Raw genomic sequence first — 15210 nt, 5'->3', positions numbered from 1 at the left:
CTGCTATGAACATTGGGATGCATAGGTTCTTTTGGATTGGTGTTTTAGGGTTCTTAGGATAGAGTCCCAGCAGTGGAATTGCAGGGTCAAAAGGCAGATCCATTTTTAGTTTTCTGAGGAAGTTCCATACTGCTTTCCATAGTGGTTGTACCAGTCTGCAGTCCCACCAGCAGTGCACTATGGTCCCCTTTTCTCCACAACCTCTCCAACACTTGTTTGTTGCTTTGTTTATGATGGCCATTCTGTCTGGTGTGAAGTGGTATCTCATTGTGGTTTTAATTTGCATCTCTCTGATAGCTAGCGATATTGAACATCGTTTCACGTGTCTTTGAATTTTCTGTATGTCCTCCTTGGAGAATTGTCTGTTCAAGTCCTTTGCCCACTTTTTAATTGGATTCACGGTCTTCTTAGAGTGCAGTTGTGTAAGTTCTCTATATATTTTGGAGATTAAACCCTTGTTTGAGATATCATTGGCAAATATGTTTTCCCATACAGTTGGTTCTCTTTTAATTTTGATACTGTTTTCTTTAGCTGTGCAGAAGCTTTTAAATTTGATGAGGTCCCATTTGTTTATTCTTTCCTTTATGTCCCTTGCTCTAGGGGACACGTCAGTAAAAAAGTTTCTTCGTGAAATATCTGAGATTTTCCTACCTACGTTCTCCTCTAGGACTTTAATGGTGTCACGTTTTATATTTAAGTCTTTTATCCACCTTGAATTTATTTTTTGTATACGGTGTAAGTTGGTGCTCAAGTTTCATTTTTTTGCACGTGTCTGTCCAGTTCTCCCAACACCATTTGTTGAAGAGGCTATTTTTACTCCATTTAATGTTGCTGCCTCCTTTGTCAAATATTAATTGACCATAGAGACTTGGGTTTATTTCTGGGCTCTCTGTTCTGTTCCATTGGTCTATGTGCCTGTTTTTATGCCAGTACCAGGCTGTTTTGATTACAGTAGCCTTGTAATATAGTTTAGTGTCGGGTATTGTGATCCCTCCTACTTTACTCTTCTTTCTCAAAATGGCAGCAGCTATTCGGGGTTGTTTATAATTCCATATACATTTTTGAAGTGTTTGTTTTATGTCTGTGAAATATGCCATTGGTACTTTAATAGGAATTGCATTGAATGTGTAAATTGCTTTGGGTAGTATGGACATTTTGATGATATTAATTCTTCCAATCCATGAACACGGTATATGTTTCCATTTGTTTGTGTCTTCCTTGATTTCTTTCTTCAGTGTTGTGTAGTTTTCTGAATACAGGTCTTTTACCTCTTTGGTTAGGTTTATTCCTAGATATTTTATTTTTTCTTTTTGCTATTTCAAATGGGATTTTTTTCCTTGATCTCTGCTTCTGCTGTTTCATTGTTGGTGTATAGAAATGCCTTTGATTTCTGGATATTGACTTTGTATCCCGCTGTTTTACCAAATTCATTTATTAGGTCAAGCAGTTTTTTGGTAGAGTCTATAGGATTTTCTATGCATGCTATCATGTCATCTGCAAACAGTGACAGTTTTGTTTCCTCCTTTCCAATTTGAATGCCTTTTATTTCTTTTTCTTGCCTGATTGCTGTGGCTAAAACTTCCAGTACTATATTGAATAGAAGTGGTGAAAGTGGACAGCCTTGTCTTGTTCCTGATCTTAATGGAAAAGGTTTTAATTTTTGTCCATTAGAATGATGTTGGCTGAGGGTCTCTCATATATGGCCTTTATTATGTTGAGGAATGCTCCCTCTATTCCCAGTTTGCCGAGTGTTTTTATCATGAATGGGTGCTGTACCTTGTCAAATGCTTTTTCTGCATCAATTGATATGATCATGTGGTTTTTGTCTTTGCTTTTGTTTATGTGATGTATTACATTTACTGACTTGCGAATATTGAACCATCCTTGCATCCCTGGAATGAATCCCACTTGGTCATGGTGTATAATCTTTTTAATGTATTGTTGGATGCGGTTTGCCAGTATTTTGATGAGGACCTTTGTCCATTTTTTAATTGGATTGCTCAACTTCTTAGAGTGTAGTCAGGTGAGTTCTTTGTATATTTTGGAGATCAAACCCTTCTCTGAGGTATCATTGGCAAATATGTTTTCCCTCATGGTTGATTGCCTTTTCTTTTTAATGCTGTCTACTTTAGCAGTGTAGAAGCTTTGTATTTTGATGAGATTCCATTTGTTTATTCTTCTCTTTATGCCCCTTGCTCTATGGGACATATCAGTGAAAATATTGCTTCCTGGAATATCTGAGATTTTCCTCCGTATGTTTTCCTGAAGGACTTTAATGGTGTCATGACTTACATTTAAATATTTTATCCACATTGAACTTATTTTGGTGTGTAGTGTAAGTTTGTGCTTGAGTTTCTGTTTCTTTCTTTCTTTCTTTCTTTTTTTTTTTTGCATGTAGCTGTCCAACTTTCCCAACACCATTTGTTGAAGAGGCTATTTTTCTCCATTTTATACTGGTTCCCCATTTGTCAAATATTAATTTACTGTAGAGACTTGAGTTTATTTCTAGGCTCTCTATTCTGTTCCACTGGTCCATGTGTCTGTTCTCATGCCAGTACCAGGCTGTCTTGATTACAGTGGCCTTGTACTACTGTTTGATATCAGGTACTGTGATCCCTCCTACTTTGCTCTTCTTTCTCAAAATTGCTGCAGCTATTCGGGTCCTTTATGGTTCCATATAAATTTTTTAATTGTTTGTTCTAAATCTGTGAAATACGCCATTAGTACTTTAATAGGTATTGCATTGACTCTCTAAATTGCTTTGGGTAGTATGGACATTTTGATGATGTTAATTCTTCAATCCATGAACACAGTATATGTTTACATTTGTTTGTGTCTTCCTTAATTTCTTTCTTCAATGTTATGTAGTTTTCTGAGTACATGTATTTTACTTCCTAGGTTAGCTTTATTCCTAGCTATTTTATTTTTCTTGTTGCTCTATGGAATGGGATTTTTTTCTTGATTTCTGTTTATGATGTTTCATTGTTGGATATGAAAATGTCTTTGATTTCTGAATATTGACTTTGTATCCTGCAGTTTTGCCAAATTCATTTATAAGATTGAGCAGTTTTTGGTGGGGTCTATAGGATTTTCTATGTATACTATTATGCCATCTGCAAACAATGACAGTTTGTTTCCTCTTTTCTAATTTGGATGCCTTTTATTTCATTTTCTTGTCTGATGGCTGTGGCTAAGAGTTCTAATATTATATTGAATAGCAGTGGTGAAAGTGGACAGCCTAGCCTTTTTCTTGATCTTACTGAGGAAGTTTTTAGTTTTTTTCCCAAATAGGGTGATGTGGCTGTAGGTCTTTCATATATGGCCTTTATTATGTTGAGGAATGTTCCCTCTATTCCCACTTTGCTGAGTGTTTTAATCATAAATGGGTATTGTACCTTATCAAATGATTTTTCTACATCTTTTGATATGATCATGTGATTTTTGTCTTTGCTTTTGTTTGTATGACATATTAGATTCATTTATTTGTGAATATTGTACAGTCCTTGCATCCCTGGGGTGAATCCCACTTGGTCATGCTGTATGATCTTTTTAATGTATTGTTTGATGAAGTTTGCCAATATTGTATTGAGTATTTTAGTGTTTATGTTCATCTGGGATATTGGCCTGAAGTTTTCTTTCTTTGTTGTGTCTTTATCTGATTTTGGGATTAGGATGATGCTCACCTCATAAAAAGAGTTTCAGAGCCTTCCATCATTTTGGACTTTTTGGAATAGTTTGTGAAGCATAGGGTTTAGCTTCTCCTTAAATGTTTTGTATGATTCTTTTGTGAAACCCTCTTGCCTAGGGTTTTTGTGTGTTGGGAGTTTTTTGATTCCTGCTTCAATTTTGTCAGTTGTTATTGGTCTGTCCAGGTTTTCTGCTTCCTCTTCATTGAGTTTTGGAAGATTATGTTTTTATCGAATTTTGTCCATTTCACCTAGATTTTCAAATTTCTTGGCATGTAATTCTTTGTAGTAACTTTTTACAGTCCTTTGTATTTCTGTGGTATCAGTTGTAATCCCTCCTGTTTCATTTCTGATTGTGTTTATTTGGGTATTCTCTCTTTTTTTCTTGATGAGCCTGCTTAAAGGTTTGTCAATTTTGTTTTTCTTTTCAAAGAACCAAGTCCTAGATTTACGATCATTAGAATTATGCTTTTAGTCTCCATGTCATTTAGTTCTGCTCTGATCTTGGTTATTACCTTCCTTCTACTTGCTCTGGGCTGTCCCTGTTGTTGTTCAAGTTCTCATAGGTGTAGGGTTAAGTTTTTTATTTGAAATATTTCTATTTGTATTAGGTAGGCCTGTATTATTGCTACGAATTTCCCTCTCAGGACTGCTTTTTTCTGTGTTCCATAAGGTTTGGGTCGTTGTGAGTTCATTTTCATTTGTTTCCAGAATTTGATTTCTTTCTTGATCTCATTCTTGACCCATCCATTGTTTAATAGCATGTTATTCAATCTCCATGATTTTCAGTGCTTTTGAGTTTTTTCTTTGAGTTTTATTTCTAGTTTTTTTTGTCCTTGTGGTCAGAGAAAATGCTTGATATAATTTCAATTTTCTTGACTTTGTTCAGGCTTGTTTTGTGTCTTCTCATGTGGTCTGTCTTTGAAACTATCCATGTGCACTTGAAAAGAATGTTTATTTTGCTTCTTTGGAATGAAAGACCCTATATATACTGGTTAAGTTCATTTGATCTAGTACATTGTTCAATGCTACAGTATCTTTGTTGATATTGTATTTGGAAGATCCATTCATTTTTGATAGTGGGATGTTGAAATCCCCTACTATAATTGTGTTGCTGTCAACATCTTTCTTGAAATCTTCCAAGATTTTCCTTATATATTTGGGTGCTTCTATGTTGGGGGCATATATATTTATAATGTTTATGTCTTCTTGGTGGATTATTCCCTTGAGTATTATGAAGTGACATTCTGGGTCTTTTTTTATGCCTCTTTTTTTGATGTCTATTTAGTCTGATATAATTATTGCTTCCCCGGCTTTTATTCCCCCCTGTCTATTTGCTTGAAATATGTGTTTCCAGCCCTTCACTTTCAGTCTGTATAGGTCTTTTGCTCTGTTGTGAGTCTCTTGTAGGCAGCCTATGTACATATGGGTCATGCTACTCTATGTCTTTTGATTGGACCATCAATCAATCTTTTTATGTTTAAGGCTATTATTGATAGGTACTTATTTACTGTCATTTTTTTCAAATGACAATGTGTTCCTCCACCTCTCAGTCTTTTCCTCCCTTTTCTCACAAGGCAGGAATACCTTGCCACAAGTCTTTTGGGGGGCAGGCAAACATCAGTGGCCTCACACTTGTTCTGTACCTCTCATGTTTCTTCACCATGCCAGACTAAAGTTAAGCTCAACAGAGTCTTCTTTCCCTGCTGATTCTGCCAAGGCCATTTCCTTGGCTGTGGTTTCACTGGATAGTAGGTTGGGACAGTAGGAAACTTGTTCATCCATGTGTTTTTCTTTTTGTGTCTTTGTTTTTATAAGCCAACTTTCAGTCAGAATATTTTTGCATTGTAATGTATGCTTTTTACTAATTCTTAAAATATTTATTATAATCTACTTTGTTTTTTTTTTTTTAACACCATCCATTGTCAATCTCTGGCAGAGAACAGGCACTCAATAGACATTTTGAATGAGTAAAGAGACAACCTCCTGCCTTTCAAATCCTCCTCCAAACACATTCCACCTCTTGTATTTACAACTCATTTTCTACCTGGAGGCTGAGGAACTGCATAAATAATTGGCATTAATTTGTTGGGAACCACACTGCCTGGTTTCAGAAGCTGTAACTCCCCATGGCTAAGGATGAGTAAAGAGACCTTGGGACCATAAGCCACTAAGGATACAAAGCTTATCTCCCTAGCAGGGGCACTACCTCTGCCACTTTTTACTTCATCCTGCTTGATCCCAGGCAGATGACTGATTAGCCAATGACAGGTAAGATTCCTCAAAGGAGGGATGACCTAAGACAGGCATGGTCATGTAGAGGCCCTCAGGGAAGGACTTGGGGGACTAAAGAAAAAAGGGGTGGTGGACCCTCACCCATTGGCTTTGACATAGACTGAGACCTCATTCTGTCTGCAAGAAATCTCCTAATCGCTTGGCTGCCTTACTTCCCCTGCCTGATTTAAGCCTGAAACAATTCCAGAGGGCACTGCAGCCCTGGGTAGGAGCAGGTGGTTCCCCAGGCTGATCAGGCCTAAGAAAGAATGCATAAAATCCTGTGAAACATGCTTTGCTAAGAATGTCCTCAATTTTCTGGCAAGGGTCCAAGCATGAAATGAGTTTCTTTCCTAAAGTTTTATGGCCCTTTAGCTAACTGACTCTGACTCACAATAAGCCTTCATAGTTCTTTGAATGTTATCTATTATTTGATCACTACTGCCTGACAATGATGAATGAAGACCTTCCTTGAGGTAATGCTCCCAGAAAAGCAATAAAAGCCTTTCCAGGCAAGAGTTGGGGCAGTCTCTCATGCAGAGAGTGGCCATGAGATTCCTTTTTCTCCACAGGACTTCTGCAGTCCATGTGAATTTGTTTGTCACATCCACAACATCACAGACCCTGCTAGTCAGAGTCTTCATCATTAATTGAACCTCTATGATTGGCCAGATACTGTGATAAGTTCTTTAATTTTGTTCCTACTCACCCCTCACTCCTAATCTATCTCCTATATTTGTAGTTCCAGTTCTAGCTTATTCTACTCACAGACACCCCTGGATTTCTGTCTTTCCTGTCTGGGCTCTCTGGATATTGCCTAAGTACACTGCTTGATGATTTTTCACTTTGATACTTAAGGAGCCTGCTATCTGAGCTCCCTGCTGCCAATCCCTCTCCAGTCCTTCCATCTTTAACATTTCTGTTCAAGTTGTCCTCCAAAGAAATCAAAACCACTCGTATCACTGATCTGGGTTTCTTAGCTGATATATCCTTATTTTTAACCTACTCTTTCTTACCCTCATTTCTCAATCTTCTTTCACCATACACACGCTCCAGCACCCTTGAGTTCTTGTTGTCCCCTAAACCTTTTCAGGTGCCTTGTCTTTTCCTTTAATTTAGAGTGCGCTTTCCATCTTCTCACAAATTTCTGCCCATCTCTTAATATCCAGGTAAAATGTCATGTTTCTAATGGAACTACTCTCATGTTCCCAAGCATCATCACTTTATATTTTTATAATGTCACTCATCTTAATGCATACTTATTTGCCTGTATAAGACTCAAGTTGTTTCTCAAAGCAGGGAGAACTGCTCTGCCTCCACCCCATTTCCACTGGTGTTCCAAAATGTAGAAAAAGGTCACACTCAATTTTGTGTTAAGTTTTTATGGCTACCATAACAAAGTACCAAAAACTGGTTGGATTAAACAATGGAAATTTATTGCCTCACAGTTCTGAAAGCTGGATGCCTGAGATCAACTTGACAGCAAGCTTGCCTTTTTTTGAAAGCTGATAAGATTTGTCCCAGGCTTTTTTCCTTGGCTTGTAGATAGCCATCTTCTCTTTATACATTTTCACATTATTTTCCCACTATATGTATCTTTCTGTCCAAATTTCTCCTTTTTATAAGAACATCAATTATATTGGATTAAGGGCTCACCTTAATCAGTATGACTTCATCTTAAGTGATTACATCTACACGGGCCCTGTTTCAAAAGAAGTGTATATTCTGAAGTACTGAGGGTGCTAGGATTTCAACACATGAATTGGGGGTAACATATTAATCCATAACAAATGTGCTGAATAAATGCGTATTGAATTACTAAAAAAGTTAGTGAAATGTCCCTTTGTTTTTTGAAATATATCTCACAGTTTCTTTTCCTTCCCAATCCCACCTGTTATTTTCCTTACTCATATTCAAATAAGTTGTCATCAATCACTGCCCTAAAGCTCAATTCTCCAATCTACTCTTAATTATTCTTTTTAAATGCTATTTACATTTACTCATTTATCTCCTTATTTACATGGCTTACCTTCTCACACCTTATCAAATCTAAAACTACTAACTTCTATGAACTATTACAATATCAATCTATCTTACTCATCAGATTTTAGGCTATGTATAAACTTGGCTTGTTTAAAAAAAAACAGGATGGAAGAGTTGTGAAAGAAACCAGGATCTAATAATTTACAATGTATTTTTAGGTAGATAAAATCTAGAAGTAGATCTGGGGTGTTTCCGAGACCCAGCAGGCTAAACAACATGTCAGAAAGTTTTTGTAATTAATAAACAAGCAAATGCAAATATAGCATCAAGAGGTCTAGAAAAAGTAACAATTGGTTCCAACAGGTGGGTGACACCCAGCAATAGGAAATCTAAAGACAGGTTACCTGAACTGAAAGTAGGCAGGCCACAATGGCAAGTCTACTAATAGAATGAAACCATAAGCCACTGGGCTATAAAGTTCAGAAATAGGTTCTAGGTTTGGGGGATGAGCTGTTGGGTCCATGAAAATTAACAAAACAGAACCTAGTGTTAGAAGGAACCAAAGTAAGAGTGATGGGGGCATCAGGACCAAAATGGTCAGCTCAGTTCATTCAAACTGGTATAACAAGAGTAATAGCTTGGCATAGGAATGTTATTGAAAAACTATGCTTGTGTAATCAATCCTCTATCCCAACAATGAAGGATATACAAATAAAAATGTTATTTTTGTGGCAAATTTTGAAGACAGCCACAGAGGTTTTTCCTTGAACATTTGTGACAGAGAGTGGCACATTTGTGAGATGAGGGTGAATGTTTTTTAAAATGTCAGTAATTTTTCTTAATGATAATCATTGAAGATGGACATGTAGCATTGCAGACTCAGAAAAGTGGACATAAATTTAGAGACTGTCTTCCCAGTTCCTTATATGAGCTATGAGGCCTCTGAAGGCCTTAGGGTCTCTTCTATAACAAAAGTGACTGTTCCTGATCTACAGTCTTAATTTCTAGAGTTGTTTTAAGAACCAAATGAAACAATAGATGCAAAAACTGCTATATTGACTGGGTGCTTTTCAAGAGCATGTCACCACATCAACATCATGGATAACAGCATAGAAGTGGATAATATACTATAATAGTAAAATACTAGTAATATGAGAAATAATGTTAAACAGTGTGTTTTTCTGCAGTCTTTATTAGATTTATGCAGATTTGGCACTTGTCCAAGTGAGGCAGCAGGTTTAGATTGAGTCTCAGATGAGAAAAGGGCTGGAGATTCTACAGAAGGGTGGCACACTCAGTGAGGACACTTTTTATCCCCATCCCCCTCCCCCTTGGGTGCCTCTCCTCCAGTGAGAGCTCTGCTCCCCTGCCAGTACAACAGTGACAATATGAGATATGCATCTGATGAAGCACAGCCAAATATTTGATTTGGACGATTAAACTGACGATGCTTCATCACAACTGTGGGTGCCCAGATTACCAACTCCTTGTTCTTGGCTTCTGTACACTTTACAGTGAGTACAAACTGCACAGAAGAGCTTGTTACAACACTGATGGAAAAGATCCCAAATGGCTGATGTGCAGTGTCTTGTTTGGGGAAGAGTTCACTGATGAGGAATAAGCTGAGGAGGCAAGATGCTGTTGTTTTTCCTGTCAAGGCACATGGTAATAAGAATATGGCAAGCATCTTTTACATCTTTTTTTTTTTTACTTTCTAACTTAGTTTCAGAAATTCTTAAGCAATGAGAAAGCATTTTCTTTTCCAGGGAGATTATGAGGAAATAGGCACAATGACTCTTATCCTTCCTCTTTATGACATATAGTTGTCTCAATTTCAGTCAGTATCCATGATAAAATTTTACAGATCTATAAAAATACTGATTTTAGCTGTTTCCTGCCCCCTCCCCATCCCCAGTTTTAACTATTTCTAAATACCATCTTGTGCTCATGTTTCAATTTGATTGAAGTATAAATGAAATCATTATACCTAGTTAACACAAAGGATATCTTTTTTTTATATTTTTATTCTGCAAAGGATATCTTTTGATATACAGAAATGCTTAAAATTCCTAAAGAAGAAAGAAAAGTAGAACTTCAGATTTCCTTACATTTGCTTGCAAAATGAAAGCTGCACTGTGTTTTTCTGTTTTCATGGATGCTACAATTTATTCTCACAGTATTGGTTGGTACTGCTTCTTGAGATTAATTTCCATATGTTTCTATGTATTATACAGAGAAATCAACATCACATATAAACAAAACCCCAACTTCTTGAAAAGTAGAAAAAAATTAATCTAAATTTTTGTCATCATTTTCCACTTTCATATTTGTTTCTATCAGGCAGGTAATCATTTAAATAAATTCAACCTGTAATACTGAAATGGTCCATTGAATAATTAACTGTAATATAACCTAAATTTTTTAAAAATCATTTTTATGGAAACTCTAGCCTTTCAGAGCCATTTGGAAAAAATTATTTTTAGCACAAGAATCTTTTCACAAAGACTTTCTATTAAATTGTTGTGTGTCCCCAAAAAGCTCAATCTGACTTACAACCCATTCAGATTACTGATTCATCTTACTATTTTTATCTAAATTTCTGTTAAAATTCATTGTATTTTCCTATCAAAATAAAATTTAAATTTAAAATTATGAAAACCAGAATGTTTACTTGTTGTGGAAAATCCATCCACACATGGGGAGATAATGAAGCACAAACTTTATTACCCCGGGGCCCAGAGGGGGTGGTTAACATCCAAATCCTCTGAGCACCGAACCTTACTCTCCCGGGGTTTAAATAGTCCCGGGCTTCCTACCTACGTGGCAAAGCAAGGTTACAGAAGCTGAAAACGGAAGTTAGGTCTAGCTACCTTATATGGGAGACAAAGAGAAAACGCAGGAGGAATTTGCAGAAGCTACAGAGCACAGGAGCTTATCATGGGAGTCTGTGTACGACCTTGAGTAACTGGCCGTTGCTTTGGTTACGACTTGTCAGCTTCTACAGTCCTGTGTGAAATTTTGCAAGTGTTACAGTTACAGAGCATAAGAAACTTTTGGAGTTTTCTTTTCCTGCCACATACTCACTCTATATTTAATGAAACCAAATAATGAAGTTTTACTTCAATTGTCTCCTCACCTGATTCTGATATATCAAAATGTTGAAACCAGGCTCAGACATTTGTGAAAGGATAGCACCTATGTTGAACTCAAAATGTTATTACTGATATTGCCAGTAAATATAACAAAATTATCACTTATCTGGGGGTGTATAAATGAGAGAAAATCCCAAATAGGTTCGTAGAAATTTTGTAATAGCATAAATAAAACAAGCAAAACTACTATGAGTCTTTTACTGCAATGTTAGTTATTTCTATTGAGATTTCCTGACATTTTAATGAAGTTTCCTGAAAAGATCATCTGGCCTAGAGATTTACACTGGAAATCTCTTACACAGGAAAGCAAGAACAATACATCTTAGGGTGGAGAGGGCCAAATTTTTCCTTTACCCCAATGGATCTCTAATAAAACATAGGTAGGACAACCCATAGGTATTGCCATCATGCAGTAGCTGTGCTCTGACTATACTAGGATGAGAATCAAATCAGAGCATTTCCCTGAAGAAAATTCATAAAAAATTCTGATAATTTGAAGATGTTCTCCTTGTATACCAGAGGCCAAACCATGCCCTTCCTCTTGTCTTCTTTGGTTAGCGGACAGTGATTTCAGTTACTCTCCTCAGCTAGGTTCTGTTTGATCTACCAGCCCTAGTATATTAGGATAGAAATATACCAAAATAATAGTTTGATGAAGAATAATATGTTATTAATTTGGACACCTGAACAAGAAGGGAGCCAGCACAAATCAGATTCCTTTTCAGGGGCACACTTCAGTGGTGGGCCAAGGTTGTAAAACAGGATTATTATTTGCAGCAACCATAAAGTAGATTATTTTCTAGTTTCATAGTTCAATCAATTTTTTACTCATAAATGTTGTGCATGGCAAAAAGGAATAAATAAATAGTATTTAGTGGTGAATAATAGTCCAAGGGAGAGCATAAAGCTATAGGAAGAATTATAAAGTTTCCCTTAAGACTTAATGAGTGTTGGGAGTGGATTTTAAATATACAGAGAGAGAAAGTACTACAGGACCAAAGAGCTTCTGAGGAGACGTTTTCTGCATCATCAGTGGCTGAAGTGGCTTCACATGGTCTGCCCTGCTATACAGTACCTACTATATTGTGATGCTCTATAAATATTAATGGAAGATGAAAAATGCATGAAGAGACAGATGAGACCCTAGTGTTAGAGAAACGGAGACTGAGAACTTGAGAATGCTTTTACTCTTTTTTAAGCTGGATAAATATAAGGACTTGGAGGAGCATTAGGAAATTCTCAAAACTGACAGGATAGAAATGGCAGAGGGCAGGAAACTGAGAATAATTTTTAATTATTCTAAATGTACTTATTACCACTTCATATTTTGAAAAGAGCTTCATGATGACTTATTTCTTTCAACAACAGAAGGAATAAGACACATACATCAAAGGGCAACAGAAGTTTAAAATTGTGGAGCAGCATGAAGTTCAGCTTAGGAAAAATGTAATTAAGAAAGAAAAAAAGGGAGATCCAAAATGGTGGTAGAGTAGGTGAATATGATATTAACCTTTTCTCTGGAACAAACTGAAATTACAACTAAAATATAAAACAATCAACCCAAATTACCAACTGAAGACTAGCTGAAGAGAAGTCTTATTACCAAAAAATTCAGAAAAAGCCACAGACAATTGTTAGGAAAGGTGGAGGTGTGAAAAAGGGTTGGCCCTGTTCCCATGGGCAGCAGCTGAGAATCCAGAAGAATATCTCAACAAATGCTCCCCCTGAGGATTATGGGGTTTCAATCTTATACCAGGCTTCTTAGCCCAGGGCACCAGAGCTGAAAAGGAGTGCCCATAGAATATCTGGCTGTGAAAACCAGCAGGGATTTGGTCCACCAGAAAGAGATATGAGTTTAGTAGATACAGAGCAGTGCTGTGAAAGGGCCAATGCACAAAAATTTCATTTACAGGCATGTACCCTGGGCTCCAGTGGAGGGAGAGTAGAGTGAACTAGAGTTGGCAGAAAGAGACTAGGGTTTCTGGGTGCTGGGAAGAGAAGTGAGGGGAAAGCCACTAGCACTAGGATCTTCATGCTGAGTCACTCTCCCATATCACAGACCCCATCTTTATTGGTGGAGTACTACCCTTTTTGCAGCATCAGCCTAGGAGAAAGCAATAGCCCTACCCTGTGGATTCCCTATTGCCCCTCACTGGGGAGCTTGCACCTTGCTGAGGAGTCAGTTGCCTGGGCTGAGGTGTGGATGTCTAGGCAGATTCTATGGGGGTCTGTGACTGAATTGTGTGGCCTTGAAGTGCAGATCATTCTACCCACTTTTCCACATGAAACTGGTTCCTCCTGCTCATATGAAATCTAGTCCCATACTCTGTGCTCTCAGTATCTCCACCCTCCCTACTCTTGATTATTCTACTCTGCCAAGGTCAGTGCAGAATCAGAGACAGAATCTTGGAAGAGGGCCACTCCCCTCAACTTCCCTCAAGACTGATTGGCCTCTCCCCCTCTCCCAATCCCTGGCCACCCTGGATACTGAGATTGGGCACCTAGGAGAATCTGGACAATACTGATTTGATTTACTCTAGGGTAGAGAAAAATTTCCCTTGCACACCAAACCAGTGCAGAGCCTCTTCTTCACATGGTCAAATCTTGGTCAGGTTGGGCCAGATAAATTCTGTTGGCCTCACCCCAATGACTCCTTGAGACCTCACCTCAATGCAAAGGTATGTGAGAATGCAGAAGGTAGCAGCAAAATTTTGTATACTGGGGGACATTGGCTGAGAGGCCTCTGACCCAGCAATGGTGCTGATTTGAACCTGTATAGATCTGGTGAACACCACCTGCCCTTACCTGGTGACTTTCTAAGAACATACCTCATACAAACAACTCAAATGCCACCAGAGGTTCTTTCAGTGACTGAGACTAATAGGCAGCTAACGGGCAAAGGCAGGTGGAGACAGATCTTGGGCTGACTTGGGTTTTTTCCTAACCTGTCCCAGAGCCCAATGCTGGTAAAAGCCAGTTTTGGCATGTGGTTTGACCCTTCACATGAACTCTCAGCCCAACAGAGACAACTACACATTATGGATTCTTTGTAGCTCCAAACAGGTTCCCCAGAGCTAATCACAGGCAGCTTTTGACATTTGCCTGCACTACAATATTTCCCAAGAAGCCTTAAAAACAACACATCCAGTGACCAGCTTCAGACACATCAGATCAAGATCCAATTAGCTTCATAAGAGGTATATTCAAAGGGAGATCTTGGCAGATGTCAGATCCTGCTGAGATAAATTCTGCTTCATGTGGTCAGCACCTGCACAGCAGCTTGTACACTATGGTTGGAGTTGATCCTCACATTAAAGCAGCCTGAATTTGGCCTAAGCACAATTAGACCTATAACAATCAAGACTCAATTACAATAGGAGTGACCACATAACCAACATAAGGTACATTCCTGGAACACCCAGCTCAGGTGATGAAAAAAAAAACAAAACAACAAAACAGCAGCAAGAGAGCCCCTAGGACACTTAAAACATAAGTCCACCATACCAAAAAAGGGAGTCATAGCATATCTATTTAATGCACAGAACCAAAAACAAAGAGGTGGACAAAATAAGGGAAGAAAGAAACATGCCTCAAGTAAAAGAACAGGAGACATTTTCAGAATAATAGCTAAAGGAAATGGAGGCAAGCAACTTATAAGACATAGAGTTTAAAAAATTGATATAAGGATGCTCATAAAACTTTAAAAGAAACAGTGAGAACTAAAACAACATGAAAAAAAAACACAGAAACCATAAAAAAGGACTAATCAGAAATGAAGAATACAGTATCTAAGCTGAAAAATACAATAGAGGGAATAAACAGTGGGTAGGATGAAGCAGAGGACTTAATCAGTGATTGGAGATAATGTAGCAGAACACACCCAATCAAAGCAGGAAAAAATAATAATAATAATAATTAAAAATGAGGATAGTTTAAGGGAACTTTAGGCCAATATAAAGTGTATCAACTTCTACATCATAGGTATACCAGAAAAAGAAGAGAGAGGGCAAGGGATTGAGAACTCATTTAAAGAAATAATGACTGATGCCCTGGCTGGTGTAGCTCAGTAGATTAAGCATGAGCCTGCGAACCCAGGGGTCACCATTTCAATTCCT

The sequence above is a fragment of the Phyllostomus hastatus genome, unplaced genomic scaffold (assembly GCF_019186645.2).
Source record: "Phyllostomus hastatus isolate PE091 unplaced genomic scaffold, TTU_PhHast_1.1 phas_scaffold_78, whole genome shotgun sequence".
Lineage (NCBI taxonomy): Eukaryota > Metazoa > Chordata > Mammalia > Chiroptera > Phyllostomidae > Phyllostomus > Phyllostomus hastatus.
Note: the sequence above shows the minus strand (reverse complement) of the source record.